Genomic DNA, 19,441 nt, shown 5'->3' with positions numbered 1-19,441 from the left:
TATACCTGATGTAAATGATGAGTTGATGGGTGCTGACGAGTTGATGGGTGCGGCAGAGCAACATGGCACAAGTATACATATGTAACAAACCTGCACGTTATGCACATGTACCCTAGAACTTAATGTATAATAATAAAAAAAAATTAAAAAAAAAAAACAAAAAAAACCCCTAAAATTCCCCGGACATCCTCTGAATAAAAAGAGAACCTTCTGAAATGATGGTGCTCACTATTTTGATACATTGAAAAAGAATAGATAACAAGTTGAACTTCACTAAAGATTAGGACCTAAAAAAATGGCTAGTAAGCATGCTGTAGAAGCAATGAATAAAGAAATTGTTAACAAAGAAATGACTAGAACTGGCCCAGATCAGTGCTCAACAAAACTTGGATGGATAAAGCCAAGACTCTTAGCTAAATGCAGTCCAGGGGAAATGTCTGCAGGTCATATGGTGAACTACCCTCCTTTGCCATGGGGACAAGGATAAGCACAGGAGTTTCAGAAGCAAAAACCAGAGACCTTTGACTGCAAATATTGAAGCCCCACAAGAGTGGAGAGAGGAGAGGCATCTTTGTGGGCTAAAGAAAGACCCCCTTCCTCATGCAGATGTAAATGGGGCAAAGCCGAGGGACTTGCATCTAGAAAAAAAAATTTTGGAAGCCCATTTTCCAAATGATTGAGCTTTATCTATATTCTGAGCAACTTGGCAGCACATTGATTCAGAGCTGGGTAAGCAGATTCTGAAGTCTAGGAACTTTGACTGGAGGACACCAGCTGCTACTTCTTAATGCCCCACGATCTGAGAAAGGAAGTCTGGAAGTATAAACCAAGCAATAACTGCTCTGAAGACTCAATAAGATTTTATGAACCTCTGTAATTTCCCTAATCACAAATTTGTAATTTTTATTATTCTTATTTATTCCTTGACTCAAATATTACTTCCTCAAAGAAGCCTTCTCAAATCCCCTACTATGTAAACTTGCCTGGCTTTGCAATCTCATGGGATTTCTACAATGGTAATTAAAATATAATTACAATTATTTTAAAAAAAAAAAAAAGAATCCATTTTAACTCTACATAGAAGGTGCATTTCTTTAGAGGCAGCTTCATTTAACCAGAAAAATAAATCTTTTGGGATCTGCAGTCTTGTAAGATACAGCCTGATTTAAGCCCTGACTTTCCTAAATCTAAACATGCCGCAAAGATCAGGTCATCTGTACTGTGGCATGGCCCACAGCCACACTGTGATTTGGGGGAGCATATAGTTGCCAAGGCTATACTGTAGTCTATCCAAGAGAACTCTGGCCAGGATCTTGCCAGCTGTAGGCAGCCATATGTCTTGATAGTTGCCTCAGTGAATCTTTTTGCTTTGAGTAATAAAAATAACCAAGTACTTTAAATCAAAGATTTATTAGCAACTTAAAACTAATTTTTACAGAAATTTAACGCTAAAAAATTTGAATAGTTTTCTCAGTATAAAATTTTGGAAGTGCACTGAATTTTTCACTGAAATAGTACACTACTTTGAAAAACAGTTTGGCTGTTTCTTATAACAACAAACACACCCATCACATAATCTAGCAATTCCATGACTAGATATTTACCCAAGAAAAATAAATACATATATCCACAATAAAATCTGTTTGTGAATGTTCAGAGTTGCTTCACTCATAACAGACTATCATAGGAAATAACCTAAATATCTATCACCTGGTAAATGAATTGTGGTACATGCATAAAATGAAATACAACTGAACAACAAAAAGAAATAAATTACTGATACATGTAATATCATGAGTGAATATCAAAAGCTTTATGTGGAAGAATCCAGACACAAAAGGCTGTTTGAACTCACTTATATGACATCTAGAAAAAGGCAAAATTCCAGGAATGAAAATAAATCAGTGGTTTTCAGGAGGTGGGGGTGGGTGAAGAGACTGACTACAAAGTGGCATGAGGGGGCTACTCTCAGCACACAGCCCACAGTGTAGCCCTGCTATGCAGGAGCAGTGACAAACAAAACAAAGTGGCATGAGGGATAGTTCTGTAGTAATGAAAGTAGTCTATATCTTGAAGACAATCTTTTTTTTTTTTTTTTTTTTTTGATGGAGTCTGGCTCTGTTGCTCAGGCTGGAGTGCAGTGGCACGATGTTGGCTCACTGCAACCTCTGCCTCCCAGGTTCAAGCAATTATCCTGCCTCAGCCTCCCAACTAGCTGGGATTACAGGCGCTCGCCACCATGTCCAGCTAATTTTTGTTTTATTTTTATTTTTTTTTTGAGACGGAGTCTCGCTCTGTCGCCCAGGCTGGAGTGTAGTGGCGCGATCTCGGCTCACTGCAAGCTCCGCCTCCCGGGTTTACGCCATTCTCCTGCCTCAGCCTCCCGAGTAGCTGGGACTACAGGCGCCCGCCACCTCGCCCGGCTAGTTTTTTGTATTTTTTAGTAGAGACAGGGTTTCACTGTGTTGGCCAGGCTGGTCTTGAACTCTGACCTTGTGATTTGCCCACCTCGGCCTCCCAAAGTACTGGGATTACAAGTGTGAGCCACTGTGCCTGGCCTTGAACACAATCTAGAACACATATACAACTGTTTATGTTTGTCCCAACTCTTCTTTATTTTTAAAAAGAACACATTAATATATTACATTTTCTACAAATGAGACCTCAATAAACCTGCCTTTAAAAAATAATCTGGGGCAGGGACAATGAGTTAGGGAATAGATAAAACAAGACTGGCCATTGGTTAATAAACATTAAATCTGGTAATAGGTCAATGGGGATTCACTAAACTATTCTCTCTACTTTTGAATATTTTTAATCTTTTCCATAATTAGCTTTTCTTTTCTTTTCTTTTTTTCTTTTTTTTTTTTTTTTGAGACAGCATCTCGCTTTGTCGCCCAGCCTGGAGTTCAGTGGTGCAATCTCTGCTCACTGCAACCTCCGCCTCCCCGGTTCCAGCGATTCTCTCACCTCAGCCTCTCGAGTAGCCGAGTAGCTGGGACTACAGGCATGCGCCATGATGCCTGGCTAATCTTTTGTATTTTTAGTAGAGATGGGGTTTCGTCATGTTGGCCAGGCTGGTCTCTAACTCCTGGTCTCAAGTGATCTACCTTCCTTGGCCTCCTAGAGTGCTGGGGTTACAGGCGTGAGCCACCATGCTTGGCCAAATTTTTTTTTTTTTTTTTTTTTGCACTGTAGACTGCTAGGCTTGTGCCACTTACAGCCCTTAAACAATCCTGCCCTACTTTTCCCTGGAACACATGATAAAACTTGAGGAACTTCTAAACAGTTGATTTTTTAAAGTCTATTAGCTATTTTTCAACATATATACACAAATTAACAATCATTAAAAGTATCTTAAAGGCCATAGTTGATTAAAAAAATTATGGTCAGGATTCATTAGAAGCAAAATATTTCATTAGAAGCAAAAATATTTAAATGTACCTTTTAAGATATTTCTCTAGGTCTTTTAGAGCTCATCTAAGCATGTGAACAAACATTTATTTAAACACAACAAAAATGAAAAGAATTAAGCTGTATTTATTTAGTAATTGACTTGATAAACATCTCTGTTTACCACATGTTAAACACACCATAATGTCTCTTTTGAGTAGCTCACAAATAAAGTACAACCAGCACAACATGACTGCTAAGCGTGTGGAAGGAAAAGTTAATATTGTCTATAATGGAAACTGGATATGGGTGGGGAGAGGTGGTGAGAGGTCTAGAAAAGAATCAACAGATACTCTAAACCTTGAAAGATGTGTTAGAAATTTACTTGATCAGAAGAGAGGTATGGATAAGACGATAGGGAAGAAAAAAATAGAGCAGATTCCAGGTAGATAAGACAGCATTACCAAAGCTATTAAGGCAGAGTACAAAGTAATGTTTGGGGAATATCCAGAATAATTATACAAAAGTAGCAAAGCAAAACTGAATAATTCAGTTATAATCACCCAATTTGTTACTGTTGAGTCTAGGAACTGCTCAGTTTACGAATGCATATTGCTAATGAATTCATTCTACAAATAAATTGGTTTTGTCCCATGCTCACAAGTTATGCCCATAACCCTGGTAAGCTATTTTGCAAAGGCATATTGCTAACCATGAGGCAAAACTGTGACATATAGTTATATTTATTGCCTCTATTGGAAAACCAATTTAAATTTCATACCATCATTATTTTTGCCTATATGCAGACACGTTTAAGATTTGTTTTTTTGTTTGTTTGTTTGTTTTGTTTTTGTTTTTGTTTTTTTTTTTAGCCTTTCCTTAGCATTCTGGAAGGATTTGCAAAAAGGGAGAATAATTTGCTAGTTAAAGAAGACTAATCAAAAAGTATTCCTAAGTCATCTGTAAGCAGCACAATTATGTTCTGGCTGGAGAGACACTAGAGTATATATAACTTAAAAAATTATTACGTTCTTATTAAAGGTCTGTTTCTTTTATGGTCCCACCTGGCTAAAGTCTTGTTGCTGGCATGGTTGGGGATAAATGTATGTATGTAGACTTGCATACTATCATGATCCATTAGCGAGGAAAAAGAAGTTGTTCTCCTTACTCTATGATACCAGTAAGAATCAATCCTTTTCCTTCTCTTTTCCTCCACTTGCTACCACTAGGAAAGGTTGAGTGGATTTATTTTATTTCTGACTCACTTGTACATAAAGCAACAATTTTTTGAATAACAAATATTAACTACATTTAAAAAATCAGTAATATTTAATCAAGATTGATGTGAATCCTTGTACATTTAAGAGCATATTCATGCTTCTAAATTAAATTCCAAGGAAAGAATGTAGAGAAATGGAACTGCTTATACCTGTGGGTACCTGCAACTTAATGTTTTATGTAATTTGATTATTCAAAAGACAGACAAAACATTTTGCCAGGGGGAAAAAAAAAACTCTAAGATGTTATAATAAGGGGAGCCACTGTGGGAAATATAGATGGTCAATTTTAGGAGTAAAGTAATCTAGTGAAAGGAACAGGTCCAAACACACTTTTCTGCTACACAAGCACAGTTGGACCTATTTTAAAAGGCACATTAGTAGGGGTGAAAAGAGTTCAGGCCAGTTAGTCCTTGGCACCTCAATCAAGATTGCCAGCATAGTTATCAATTAATGTTGCAGTGGTTTCAGTAATGCATACACGTGTCAAATAGGAACTATACTGAGTTCACCACTTCAGTTTACACACGATCCTGAACACCTGTCAGGTCATAATGATTTTCAGTCACTACTGACCCAGGATAAATTTTAACAGGTGACAGGCTTTGTATCAAATTACCAATTCCCTGAGGCATCCAGTACTCCCAATCCTAAGTATTTTTGGCATGATTTATATGTTCTTTAGCTTCATTTATAATATAATTTAGAGTTATGTCAATTCTAGTACAATTCCTGAAATTCCAGTAAATTTACAATTCTTATAAATTAGAAAATACTGAGTGTGCAGTTTTTAAGACCTCCTTAACAGAAAACTATGGACAGTGGAAGATAAAGGAAAAGTAACAGTTAATGTTGCAAAAAAGAGAACATTTGAGTCATTCAGAATATTGTATTCAGTCTCATGTATAATCATCCATAAGAGTAGGACTGATGGATATTTTAAAACATGTATAAACAAAAATATAAGAAAACTTTCTCAATAATGATAAAAACTGCAGATCAATATTTTGAAATGGGCACTTAAAATGACAAATTTTATAATTCTAAAACTATCATATGAACTTCATTCCCCTCTTAGCACATCTTCAGAAATTTTTTGTAAAAAACTGACCCAGCATTTGTCCAATCTACTAAGCATAAATAGTTATTCTTTCCAGGACAGTGGAAGTTCAGCATTTGCCAAGCCCTTTTAAGCATGTTATCATATGGTAAGGCTCAGCAATGCTGTTACTACTATCTTCATTGCTCAAGCTCTCCACTTGACTGGTGATTTGTGGCTGTTTTTTTAAGGTGTTGAAGTTAAGTAACTAGCCTCTGAGTTCCTCTTTTCAAATAGACGTCTAGTGTTTATTAATCTCCAGCAATTCTTCATTAATTAAAAAATAAAGTCTTATGATAATTACAATAATTTCTATATTGACTCTAGGATTTATTTTGCCACCATTGTCAAGTGAAAAATAAAGTCTTTTAAGAGATCTCTGATATTTTAAGATAATGGTTTTTATTACTGCTTTACAAAATAAAAGAAGGCAACTCTGTTAGTCCATAAATTGGATATAAAATGTTAGCTGTATATGAATCTCAGCTGTCTGAGAACAGCTGAATTATAAAGATAAGGTAAACTAATTAGCATGGGATTCAAGACCCTTCACAATCAGGCTTCAGCTTATTTTTCCAAACTCACTTCTCTATACTGCCCTTCCCTACTCCACATCCCATACTACTGTGTTCTAATTCCACTACACTATTAAAAATTTCCAGAAAACACTGATTATTTTCACATTTTCAAGCCTTTGTTAATGCTGCTCCTTCTGCCTAAAGTACCCAACCTCCTGTCCCCTGGCTGGCAAAGTCCTCAGCTTCTGAACCCTCACTTCTGTTTCTCAGCAGATGATGATAGCCTTCTATTTCATGGGGGAAAGGGTAACCATTATACCCCATTTGCACAAGCAGCAGACCGTGAATTATCTTTGATGGGCTCTCACCTTATCTCTCTAAATCTAGTCCATCACCAAATCCTGCTAATTTGTCTTCTTAAAATCCCAGAACGCATCTACGTCTTTTTACTTTCACTGCAATCTAGTTAGTCAGGGCTACTATCATACTTTGCCTATATGATGGGTAAGATCAGCTGGGTTCTCTGCTTTTACTTTTCTCTGTCTCCAAATACATATCCAGAAGTCACAAACATGACTCTTTCAAGGCTGACATTGAAAAGTTAGGTTTCTAAAGTTACATATTGTGGTGATCCAGATGTTAAAGCCGAGTTAATAAATCCAAATTTGTCACATCTACTAGACAAATTTGACAGAAAGCTAAAGCCTACATGAGGACCTGAAAATAGTTATGGGTAACTGGTTATTGTGAGTGTAGGTTTTAATAAATTTCCAAGACATAATTTGCTACCTATCACCTACTTCCATGAATTTCCAGATGAGTCCTCCCATGAGGTGGCAAGCCACAGGCACGCCAAGGGCAACAATGTAGTGGAAGAAGAGAACAAGGGCAGAACCTTGGTGGCACCTATACTAATGGGATAGGAGGATAAATCAGAAAGCTGGCAGTAACAGAAACAGAATAACCAAGAAAGTAGTGTGTGCATATGTGTATTTATTTCCTATTACAAAACTGGGTTACTTCTGATAGATTCTAGAAGACCTAGACAATACAATTGTAGATTTCAAAAAATATTCTTAGGTAAATCTGGCAATTGTGAATGTAACAGAATGGGGAAGAGCTATAAGAACCAGGGGCAAGTAAATTATTAAAGAAACAAGTGCAATAACACAGACATGAGGTGATTTTGCCACAGACAAAATGGTGAACTATATTTAAATATTACTTTATTTGATATGTACATATGTAACATGCAAGATCTCAGAATCCTTTGGCATGTTACACTATGAACCTGCTTCTCCGAAGGGTAAACAGACTCTGTCTTTTCATGAAATAATAATTTTTATGACATTTCCTAGTGCCTATAAAAATCATATAATACAGAAAAATATAAAGTAATGAAAATCACCTAGAATTCCCCATGCAGAGCCATCTACTGTTAACATTTGGGTAAACATTATTCTAGAAATGTATATTCTCTCGCTCAGTCTGTATGGGTGTGTATGTGTGTGTTTACATATATACTAGGGGTCAGCAAACTTAAGCAACTGCCTGTTTCTGTAAATAAAGTTTTATTGGAACATAGCCATGCTCACTTGTTTACATATGTCCCTGGCTACTTTTGCACTACAATAGGAGAGCTGAGTAATATGACAGAGACTATGCAACCGACAAAACTTAAAATATTTACTACCTGACCTTTTACAACTAAAAGCTTGCCAGCCTCTGATACACATTCTACACATGCTATATTGTAACCTGTTTTTTTACTCAAGAATGTATCATAACATTTTTATAGATCAGTAAATACAGATCTACATCATTTAATGGCTGTGTGGTATTTCTTTGTATAAAGGAATCACAGCTTATTTAATAGATTTCTTATTGATGAATATGTAGAGCATGAATTCTTCTATGATATAATCAATGCTGCCATAAACCAGCCTGACCAACATGGGGAAACCCCATCTCTACTAAAAGCACAAAATTAGCCAGGCAAGGTGGTACATGCCTATAATCCCAGCTACTCAGGAGGCTGAGGCAGGAGACTCACTTGAACCTGGGAGGTGGAGGTTGCAGTGAGCCGAGGTCGCACCATTGCACTCCAGCCTGGGCAACAAGAGTGAGACTCCGTCTAAAAAAAAAAAAAAAAAAAAAAAGAAAAGAAAAGAAAAGAAAAAAAATCCCTACATGTCATCTTACCACACCTCACCACACTTGAATATCTCCTTAAAATAAATTCCTAGGTATAGAACTATTGGAACAAAAGCTCCATACCTTCTATATTTGACACATATTTCCAAACTGCTTTCCAGAATGAGTTGAAGTAATTTTCACTTATATCAATAGAGAATGAAAGTACTCATTTTTCCCTATTCCTTTGCCAATCCTGAAGATAACCAAGTATTTTGAATCTTTGGAAAAAAAGATATATAGGTTGTTTCCATCTATATTATTTGACTCTTAATGAGGTATAACACCTTTCATGATTACTGGCCATTTGTGTTTCTTTGTGCATTGCTTTACTTTATATCTACATAATAATATACTTTGCATACTTTACCATTTTTATGCTGGAATGTTTCTTAAACTAATTTCTAAGTACACTTATATGTTAAATAACAAATATCTGCTGAAGCTAAAAGCATAGAGAACATGACTGAGGAAAAAACAGGTATGGTTCCTGCCTTCACAATGACAATTCAGTTAAAAAAAAAAAAAGGTAGTTATCATTTTGTCTGAGATATAAAATGCAAAGATCTTACTAAAATTCAGTGAATTTTTTCATGAACACTTAAGAAGAACAACATTCTGAACAAGTCAAACCAATTCATTTGAAAACTAATCTATTCATGGGAAAACTAGGCTAGTCTTTAGAGCCTGTACATTAAGAATTCTACTAACCAAGTTTTTAAAGATCCTAAAACATTAATGCTAGTTTTCTTTGTGATTCAAATAATCATTTTTTCATTTTTCTAATGCTTATCACCCCCAAACAATACAGAAAAAATAAAGGAAAAAGTAAAACCATATGAAACCCTCCATACAAACATCCTTTTATGTTTGTTTACTTCTCCTTATGAAGTTTTGTATATATCTCATAACTGAAGCATATAGCAGGGAATAAGGATAATAAAAAAGCTAAGCAAAGAATGAAAAAATAAGAGAGCCAGGAAGTCAGGGAAATCTGCGCAGAGAGCAGGAGAATATAATAAAATAACTATTTGAGATTTATTCTGGGGTTATTTTTAAAAAGGTGGTTAAGAATTGAGTTTCATATACAAAATTACATTTCAAAATTCTATAATGCCTTGTTGGACTTTGCAAAATAAAACAAATAAAAAAGAACCCTCACATTTAAATTTATGGATTCCAAACAAATATAATTATATATGAAAGAATGTAAAGAAATTCTAAACACCCTTTCATTACCTGTTATAAAATCTGAGAGAAGCAAGCTACCATATACTTATAGTCCTTGCAAAATGCACAAGGGAAATTGATAATCAAACACCACTGATGACAGACATTTATATCAATTTCACATAACTGTTCCTAATTATAAATCTAGATATACATTCCAGGATTATCCACAAGTATGTACTCCTATTAATACTTATTGCACTTACATATGCACATTGAAAGGAGATATGCCCTTTCACCTTTTATGTACTACTCAGAAATATTAGAGTATCACCAGCTGCCATAAAGGTCACACTGAATTTTGGGTGCTAACTGTAGCAGACTTATATGTACATGACTTAATTTTAAAATAAGAATGCCACTTTAAATCTTCATTCTAATAACTCCTCCTGCTTAAATGGAAACCAAAAGCCTACTAATAGCCCATATTTACACATACTCCTCCATCTATGCAAAATGTGATTGGTATATACAGCATGTGAAACTTGATAGAGAAATTAGCTAGTTGAGACCTCCAGTCAAGTTTGATCTCTAGTACACAGCCACCACATGATTTCCACTGACTCTATTAAGAGTAGAGCATTGTGCATGCATGTCCCAGGCTTAGATTTGGAACATAATGTAGCATGTGAGGTGAGGGCAAGGGTTGGGCAAGAAATATTACTCTTTTAACAAATGGTGTTGGGTATAAAGTTAATGCTAAGGTATATAATCTTTCCAAGGGCCAATTTAAGGACTTGTATTTTAGTACTTGCAATAAAGCTGCTATCAAATTCTAATCATGGAATTTTGGACCTGGATTAGACTGGAGTTTATAATTGAAGTATGGATTTGTTAGGTAAATTACTATTTTTATGGAGTAATATAATTTACCCTACTTTTTAAAACTTAAGTATTTTAATATTAAAAAAATTCATTAAGTTACAGCCATGCTGTACTAACTCCCCAAAATGCCGTTTGCTTCCACATCTTGTGACATGGTACCTGCTTTTTCCTTTCGAGTGAATTTTCCTCCAATCTTCTCTCAGTTTCAAAAGCCCTTTCACAATGCCTAGAATGTCTGCCATTTCCTCCAAGAAGCCCTTCCCTTTTCATCCTCTATGCTGAATTTATTCTTTCTTCCGTACTCCTTTAGCTCATTCTCTGTGATAGAGATTCAACAGTTATTACACTATTCCTCAAATACATAGTCACTTGTTTACATTTCAGCCTCTTTCTCTAGATTGTAAGCTACCTGAAGGCAATAAATGATTTTATTAATCTAGGTATTATGCAAAGTCCTTATTTAGTATACTAAATGCTCTCAATATGTATTTAATTCAGTAACCTTTACTAAGCACCTACTATGTACAACAGTATGCCAGTGTGCAAGAAATGGTTTTATTAATCTAGATATTCTGTGAAGTTCTTTATAGTATACTAAATGCTCCAAATATTCATTTAATTCAATAATATTTACTAAGCACCTACTATGTACAATAGTATGCCAGTGTGCCCAATACAGTCCAATGACACTCAGCTCCTACATACTCACACCTCTATATTCTCCCTAGAACTACTGGGAGTAGCAACTTGAAAATGACATTTCTCAGACTTCATTGCCAACTGATTTCTGATAGATTCTGTCATTTGGAGGTACTTACATCACATTAGAAGGAAGAAAGAAGATAGGAGCCATTCTTTTTTGTTTACTTCTGGTAGCTGCAAAGCAGAAGTTCTGATTTCTAGCCCTTATAAGGACAATAGGAGTTTTGGTTCCAGGGCTCTGGTTAATTCATTTCCTGTATGCTTCTCCCACCCTTCTAACATTCTTAAAACCATATCATTATATTAAAACTTTCTGTGTTAAAATATCTAACATAGTTTCTGTTTTCCTAACCAAGCCCTAACTGATATAGTTACATTCTGAGGATGCAAAGATTTCATAGTCAAGTGGAGTAGGAGATGCCAAATTTTCTCTGTAAAGAACTACTTGGCAAATATTTTAGGTTTTGTAGGCCACATACTATCTCTGTCACATAAAGCTGGGGGACAGATTGGTGGAGTGAGCTGATTTGGCCTGTGGACATAGCCCACAGGCTGTAGTTTACCCATCCCTAGAGTAGAAGAAACAAGCAACTACACAAATCACTGCAATGTAAGGTAGTAGTATAGACAAGATAATATCTAAGTTGGCCTGAAGTAGTCACATTTAATGACAAATGAGCTAACGATGTTTGTGTTTTTTTAAATGAGCAGATGTTCAGCAATTTAACAAGGCATTTCAGAAACAAAGAATGCTCAAAGTCACGAAGACAAGATAAGTTAATGGGAGTGACTGTCTTTCTTGGGGTAAATATAAATGATTGAGAGCTATGATATGAATAAATCTTAAATCCTTTGTGCTAAGTGAAAGAGATTTAAAAGGCTATATACTGTACAGCTCCATTTATTTGACATTCTGTCAAAGGTAAAGCTATAGGGACTAAACACAGACCAGAATTCACCAGTGCTTGGAGATAAAGATTGGGCAAAGAGAGCCTCAGATTATTATGCAGATCTGACAGAGTTTCAGTTATATCAATGGCATCTCCACAGCAAATACTGCCCATTAGCAAAGTCTGGTATTGCGCAGAAATGGCTGGGACTTTGTGTCTGCACCATGCTCAGTCATTGGCTGTGGATTCCCAAGAAGAGTATGGGCTCAGCTCAAAAGCTTAGACTACAAAGAGCTTTATTACAAAGGGATAGCATGAGGTGTTTTTTTAGGACGATGAAACTTCTCTGTGTCTCAATTACTGTTGTGGCTAAATTACTATATGTATTTGTTAAAATTTATAGAAATCTACCCCAAGACGAGTAAATTTAATTTATTATATGTGAATGTTCTTAAACTACACGAAAATATTCAGTTCACTGTGAACACATGATGTGGGGGGATGGAGAATGGGCAGAGGAGATGAGGATCTGAAGGCAACCAGAGACAGATCCTGAAACACCTTGTATGCTCTGCTAAAAAAATTTTGAAACTTATCCTGAATAAGTAGTGTATAATTCAAAGAATTGAAACTTAAAAATAGTCCAACTACTTTCAGAAAGAACACCCTGCTATTAGCAAACAGCATTAATGAAAATGAGGCAAGACTAGAAGCAGGGACATTAAGTATGAGGTTGTTAGCCTGAGTGGACATGTGGGAGAAAAAAATGGTAAATCTTAGTGATCAATGTGATATGAAAGCTGAAATGGAAAGAGGTGTTTAAAAACAATATACTTCCTCCTTGAACAGCTAGATAGACAGTGATATCAAGAATTAAGATTGAAAATACTTTAGAAGGAGCAGGTTTCATTCTGAGAAAATGAATTCCATTTTGAGATGCTGAATAAGCAGTGAGTACAGATCAACTAGCATTAGACAGCTATTTAAAGTTATTATAAATATATTTAGAGATTTTCCTTTGTAAGGAGGCAAGAGACACATAGATATGGCACATCAATAGACTAGGTTAGAAACAATGAAGGTCTGAAATATTAGGTGTATGTTGGATTAGAATCAAATATTGTAGAATATATAGGACTCCTCAGGCTGCCTTGGAGGCTTACAATTTACCCTAGAATCAGTCAGAGTAAATTCAGGTACCCATTCAGGGTGTCTCTAGCCTAGACTGTGTCCTAGGTTCTCAACAAAAGATATATGTGTGCTGGTTTTCAATGACATAAATTTGAACAAATGCTTTCTCTTAGGACATGCAGCCTAGATATCCTTAGTACAGTTTAACATTGTATAGGATTTGTACCCATTCTACAGCTGCAAAGGGTATACATAAATATGATTTTACTTGTCTATTCACTTGTATAAGGGTGAAATGAACCGGGAATCTTGAAAAATGTGTGTGTATGTGTGTGTGTGTGTGTGTGTATGTATATATGTATATATATACTGGTTCTGCAAATCTTGTCTTGATGATTTCTCAATCAAAAGAGCTTTTAAGATTCCAAGTGCATTCCAGCCAAACTGCTTGATCTGGACTCACATCCCCAGGAGGACACAATTACCAGGATGCTATCCAGTGACAACGACTCCAGCATGACCACCATGGCGTCAGAATGCTGCCTTCCCATCTCATTATTTCTCCACAGGTTATTTGCATTTGCATAACATAAATACATTTACTATTGCATCTAGTGCCCCCTGGAGGATATGTTGAACTTCATAAGGCAGCAAGAGGTATACATTTATAGGTACAGAAAAATTACCATAAGGAAAAATTGATATTTTTCCCCTTAGTCTGATGAAGTTTTAACAGTCCTCAGCAAAACATCTAAAAGATGTAATTGCAATTCAATTAGAAAATGTTACAATGTAACTAATATAGCTTTACTTCAAACTACTTAAATAGAAATCAGAAAATATATACATATACATTACCTACAGGATAGCAAATATGATATTTTGAGTGTCTGTTAATGCTCCAGAAGATGTCAAAGCAGTTTTTATTTTCCTTAAATTTCTGGTAAGATAATCTTAAAACTAAAGAGAGTATTTGATTATAAGAAAGAATGTAAATTTTAAAAATTCAATTTTGTAAAATAAAAAAAGAACACTGGAATAAAAATAATTTGGAGAATATTTTTCTCCAAATTATTAATCTCTCAAGTATTTCTCAAGATTTTACATCAAAATATCTCTTAGAGCGAACATTACCACAAGGATGGTTCTATAGTCATAAAATGTGTCAAAGCTTCAGATTTTATTTTAAAATATGTGAATTTTGTTTTACACCATAATATGCTTTTATTTATTTTAGTGTAAAAGTTATGCCATGTTACTACATTAATTTTAAGTAAAATTAACACCCTGGGAAAGATGTACTATGCTTATCCTATGGCTCCACTACTACTTTCTGACCTCAGATGTTCTTCAACTTGAGATAAACTGGATAACAAAACATGGGATCAACTTATAAAAACACATTATTTATTGTGTTTAATGTGTTTATAAAAACACATAATTTTGCAGTTTACAATATAGCATAAAAAAGTAGTAATCACATTTGAACAAATGTGTAATTATCATATAATATAAATATAAATCATATATAAACATAAACATAATATGAAATATCAGTTTAGAAGCATTTCTGCTCAAATATACATATAAATTAAATACCAGCTTGGCGGCATTTCTCCTTTCTGAGCCTTTAGCCAAAAGGAATCAGAGACATTGGCCTAACATTCTCAGTTAAGATATCACCTCTTCCTTCTTAAAGGTCTCTTCTCCGAGGTCCCTTCAACCAACCACTCTATCATCTCACCTATCCTTCTACTTACAAAGGATGAAACAAAAAGCTCCAGATTAGGAGTAAAGAAACAAGTACACGAGTGGCTCTGCACTTAGCAGGTGACCTTGAAACTTCATTTATAATAAAAAAAATAATTATAGAATACATTTGAGACTCACTATTTGCTAGACACTCTCCTGGCACTTTGTTTAAATAATATCTAACTTTTAAAACAAACCTGCAGATAAATATTTCCTGTCCTATGCATAAACCTCAGAATGGCGTAATAATTTGCCCAAGGTCACCTATCTAGTCAGCAGCAGGATCTGAATTTTTAAGAATTCTATTTATTCATCCATAATACCTGTTCTGCATCCTAGGTATTAAAACAAATCAATAAATGTGAAAGTGAATTATTCAATGCAAGAAGAACTTACTTCCATATATTTAGAGAATGGGCAAGAGTAATTTGAATTGGTTAATAAGATACAAATTAATTCATTGGTTAATTTACTCCTGGGATATTTGGGTAGGGTGCATGATTTTCATAATAATTACTAGGAATTTACCTTTGTACACACTTCATGTCCATTTTAAAATGTGTTTTACTGCCAATCCATATGTGACGTTTTGCATATCAGTCATAATCTTGAACTGTAGATAGTTCTCTCAATTAGGAGTGTAAGAAGTCTGCTATGGTTTGAATATTTGTTCTCTCCAAAATTCAGGTTGAAATTTAATCCCCAATGTGGCAGTATTGAGAAGGGGTGCCTTTAAGAGGTGACTGGGTCATGAGGACTCTGCCTTCATGAATAGATTAATTCATGCATGGATTAATGGATCAATGGCTTGTCATGAGAATAGGACTGGTGGCTTTATAAGAAGAAGGAGAAGAGAGACCTGAGTTAGCACACTCAGCCTCTAACCATGTGATGCCATTTGCTGCTTTGGGACTCCACAGAGAGTCCCCAACAGTAAGCAGGTTCGTACCCAACACAGCCCCTCAGCCTCGGACTTCTTGGCCTCCATAATGTAAGAAACAAATTATTTTGCTCCTCTTTAAACTATCCACCTTCAGGTATTCTGTTATAAACAGGAAACAGACTAAGGCAACACCTAAAAAGAATAATAGGAGGAGGAAGCAGGATTGGGCAAAGAGAACCTCAGATTATCATGCAGATTTGACACAATTTCAGTTATACCAATGGCACCTCCACAGCAAATGCTGCTCATAAGCAAAGTCTGGTATTGGGCAGAAATGGCCAGGACCTTGTGTCTGCACCACGCTCAGTCATTGGCTATGGCTTCCCAAGAAAAGCATGGGCTCAGCTCAACAGCTTAGATTCTGGAGGCACTTACAGCTGGAGGCTATCAGCTAACTGCACTCCTTGCAATCAAATGGTAAGTTCTTTTTATTTTTTATTTTATTTTAATTTTTATTAAGTTTTTAAAAAAATGTTTATTTTTTCAAAGAAAAATGGCAAAAGCCAATTGGAAACCTACTTATTCTTCAACTCCAATTTTGTTTTCTTTAAATTTAGAAGTGACTTACTGATTTACTATTTTAAACAACCCCCCCTTTTCCCCTTTAAATGTTTACCATCTACTCGTGCTGAATCCTTCCAAGGAGATTGCTCCAGTGTTTATCTCCAGGTCCTCACTTTGCTCCTTTTACCAAAAAACGCAAAACACAATTCCATTGTGCATCTTAAGGGCTCCAATTGTCAAAAATAGGGAAAAAAAAAATCTTTGGAATAGCCAATTAAGTTGAATAAAAAAATCCACACGAATGCGGTTTGGTTGGGGCAGGAATCCACTCCTATGTTCCTGGTAATCTGATCCCGCTCCATGAATCCTGGTAATTCATCCTCCCTATCCTATCCACATTATGATTTGAATCCAATGATCCAGCTCCAAGGATTGGGATCCAGTGAGCCCTCTCCAATCCAAACCTTTATAACCAGCAAAACCAAAAAAGAGGAGGCAAAATGTTAGATATTGTAATCAAAAAAGGTTTCTGGGGAATGATGAGTTATATCTGTCATCAGTTTAACAGATGCACATCAATAACTATCAAATTCCCCAAAACAAGTTTCTGAATGGTGTTCAGATAAATTAGAAACTTAATCATCATAGAGACTAATTGGAAGAAGCATTTTGTATTTACAGTTCAACTGATAATGCCAACACTTGTTACTGTACAGTGTATTACAGGTTTCGTGGTTGCAAGAAGTTACATAATTTAAGTTTACTGGCATTGCTACCCACCTAAGTCTAAAACTATATCTAATGCTCCCATTTGCAATTTAATTTGTAAATTAAAGTCTTTTAAACATATGAATCAGTTATGAATATTAGTTTAAAGGGGAAGGTGAGACTTAAAAGTATTCCCAACCAGATTATCTACACCAATACATTGGAACTCTATATTTTGCTTTCATTTTGTCTTAAAAAAATGAAATAGCAACGCTCTATCAGTCACACAGAGGACATGCAGATTTAGCAGTATTGATATTATACTCTATCTTGTTGGATTTAAAGACACCCTGTACCCACATGTACACCAACAGCAGGTCACACATTAACAGTTGTAACTAAGCACTGTGACAAATTAGCCAGTTCTTCCCACATTAGTCCCTATTAAAACAAAAATGGGGGGAAGGGAGCAAAATAAGTTGCTACAAAATGGGCAATATAATTTTGCCACAATTGCCAAGGTTTAAAGAGCAAAGCAATTGTAGCTAAAGATAACTGAATAAAATGTTTGCAAGTGTTTTAAGGAAAATGTATATAATCATTTTTAACCCCTGCCTTTTAGTATAAGGTCAATACTGCCAATTTCATCTGTGACAACAGCACTTGGAGTCATACCATTGCCTCCATTATTGATCTGATCCTCCTCAATCCTCCTTTTGACAATCCTAAAATGATTGAAATGTGCTCCACAATCCTTAATCCAAAGCATTCTTAATCCATCTCTTCAGATATGTCTACAGAAAGACACATGAAAAGCAAGATAAACATAAGAACTTCCCCAGGTAAGATAACCACAAACACCCCCAACATCCCAGTTCACACAAACCAGGGCAGAATAGACATTTACACAATATCATAGTCTGAAGAGTATGGAGTTAACTAAATTTAAACAATCCTGTCTATGACATCACTTAAAATACAATTTATCGAAGACACGAGGGGAATGTAGATGTTAGGAGCAAGGGGATATTGCAAGAATGTAATTCAACACTTTAGCCCATTCTGAACAAAACAGTTTGAATTAAAAAATGAAAGATTGTACTGAATAAAGGAAAACTGTATACAACATGGGTTCTACAAAAAGTGTCACCAATCATCTTATGTAGGAGAGCGAGATCTGCTATGATGGGGAGAATAGCGTGGTGATCCTCTGCTTCTCCTTGGGGAGTAACTGCGACTCCTGCTGTTGCTTCTGCTACGGCTTCTGCTACGACTACGGCTTCGAGATCGAGATCTTCCATAACTTGGACTTCTGGGCCCATCAACTTTAACCCGGATGTAGGCAGTTTCTCCCTCATGAGATCTAAACTTAGTGTTATCCAGTTTTCGAACTGCATAGGTCATATCTTCTTTCCGTACAAACTCCATGACACCAGTGCCATCTCGGTAAACATCAGCATAACATACATCACCTGCTTCACGCATGTGATCCTTTAAATCCTGCCAACTTCCACTTGGAGGCAGTCCAGAGACAACCACTCTGTTTTCAGACCGCCTGGATGGGGGGCCATAGCGACCTCGGGAGCTCCGCCACCTCCACCCCCGCTGCCGCCTCGGCCTGTTCCACCGCCGCTTGGAGGAAACTCCACCCGCAGACGGTACCCATCATAATCACAGCCGTCGCGACCATACACCGCGTCTTCCACGTCTCGCGGGTCCTCGAACTCAACGAAGGCGAAGTGCGGTCCCCTGCGGCGATTCGAGGTCGATGTCGCGGATAGCGCCGTATTTGTAGAACACGTCCTCAATGTCCTTGGTTCGGATGTCTGGAGGTAAGTTACCCACGTAGATGTGGCAATCGTTGTTCCCTGCGGGCCCACGAATCACAGCACCTCCCGACATGGCGGTGACGAAAAGCGCGGACTCGAGAACAGGCCTTCCCACCAAGCCTAGCGCACCGCAGAGCCAGCCTGCAGTGGCAACACGTCTCCCAGGTAAGTTCTTTTTAAAGAGGTGACCAGAACAGTGACCCTCCATGACTGCCACAGTGGAAAATCCCCTTAATTATTTAATAAGGTAAGCATAACTCTAACACCAAGTGTGTGCAGGTATAAACAAAATACTAGGGAATACAAGAAAGCAAACCCAAGAAACCATAATAAAATTACAATATAATAAAATCCTGTAAATATAGGAATCATTATAATAAGGTGATTAAGTGCAACAAAATATACAAAATCAATAGCCTTTTGTAATAGCAATAAGCATCTAGAAGT

At 36.2% G+C, this 19,441-nt stretch overlaps 1 protein-coding gene and 1 pseudogene across 2 annotated transcripts in view; both read right to left on the bottom strand.

Annotated features, from left to right (window-relative positions):
* Positions 1-14,255, bottom strand: part of C10H2orf88 (chromosome 10 C2orf88 homolog) — a 195,396-nt gene extending 181,141 nt beyond the window's left edge. The window contains exon 1 of the transcript XR_004176599.1: positions 10,695-14,255. The gene's annotated coding sequence lies outside the window, so the exon portion shown is untranslated. The remainder of the gene's footprint in view (positions 1-10,694) is intronic.
* Positions 14,256-16,419: 2,164 nt separating this feature from the next.
* On the bottom strand, positions 16,420-19,217 carry LOC103876387 (annotated as a pseudogene). Its single transcript, XR_004176598.1, has 2 exons — positions 17,841-19,217; positions 16,420-16,921 (listed from the first exon to the last, which is right to left on the bottom strand). The product of XR_004176598.1 is annotated as a serine/arginine-rich splicing factor 1 pseudogene (transcript).
* Between the last annotated feature and the right edge of the window lie 224 nt (positions 19,218-19,441).

This window comes from Papio anubis, chromosome 10 (assembly GCF_008728515.1).
Source record: "Papio anubis isolate 15944 chromosome 10, Panubis1.0, whole genome shotgun sequence".
NCBI lineage: Eukaryota > Metazoa > Chordata > Mammalia > Primates > Cercopithecidae > Papio > Papio anubis.
The sequence above is the reverse complement of the archived record's forward strand: the minus strand, read 5'-3'. Positions and strand labels throughout refer to the sequence as shown.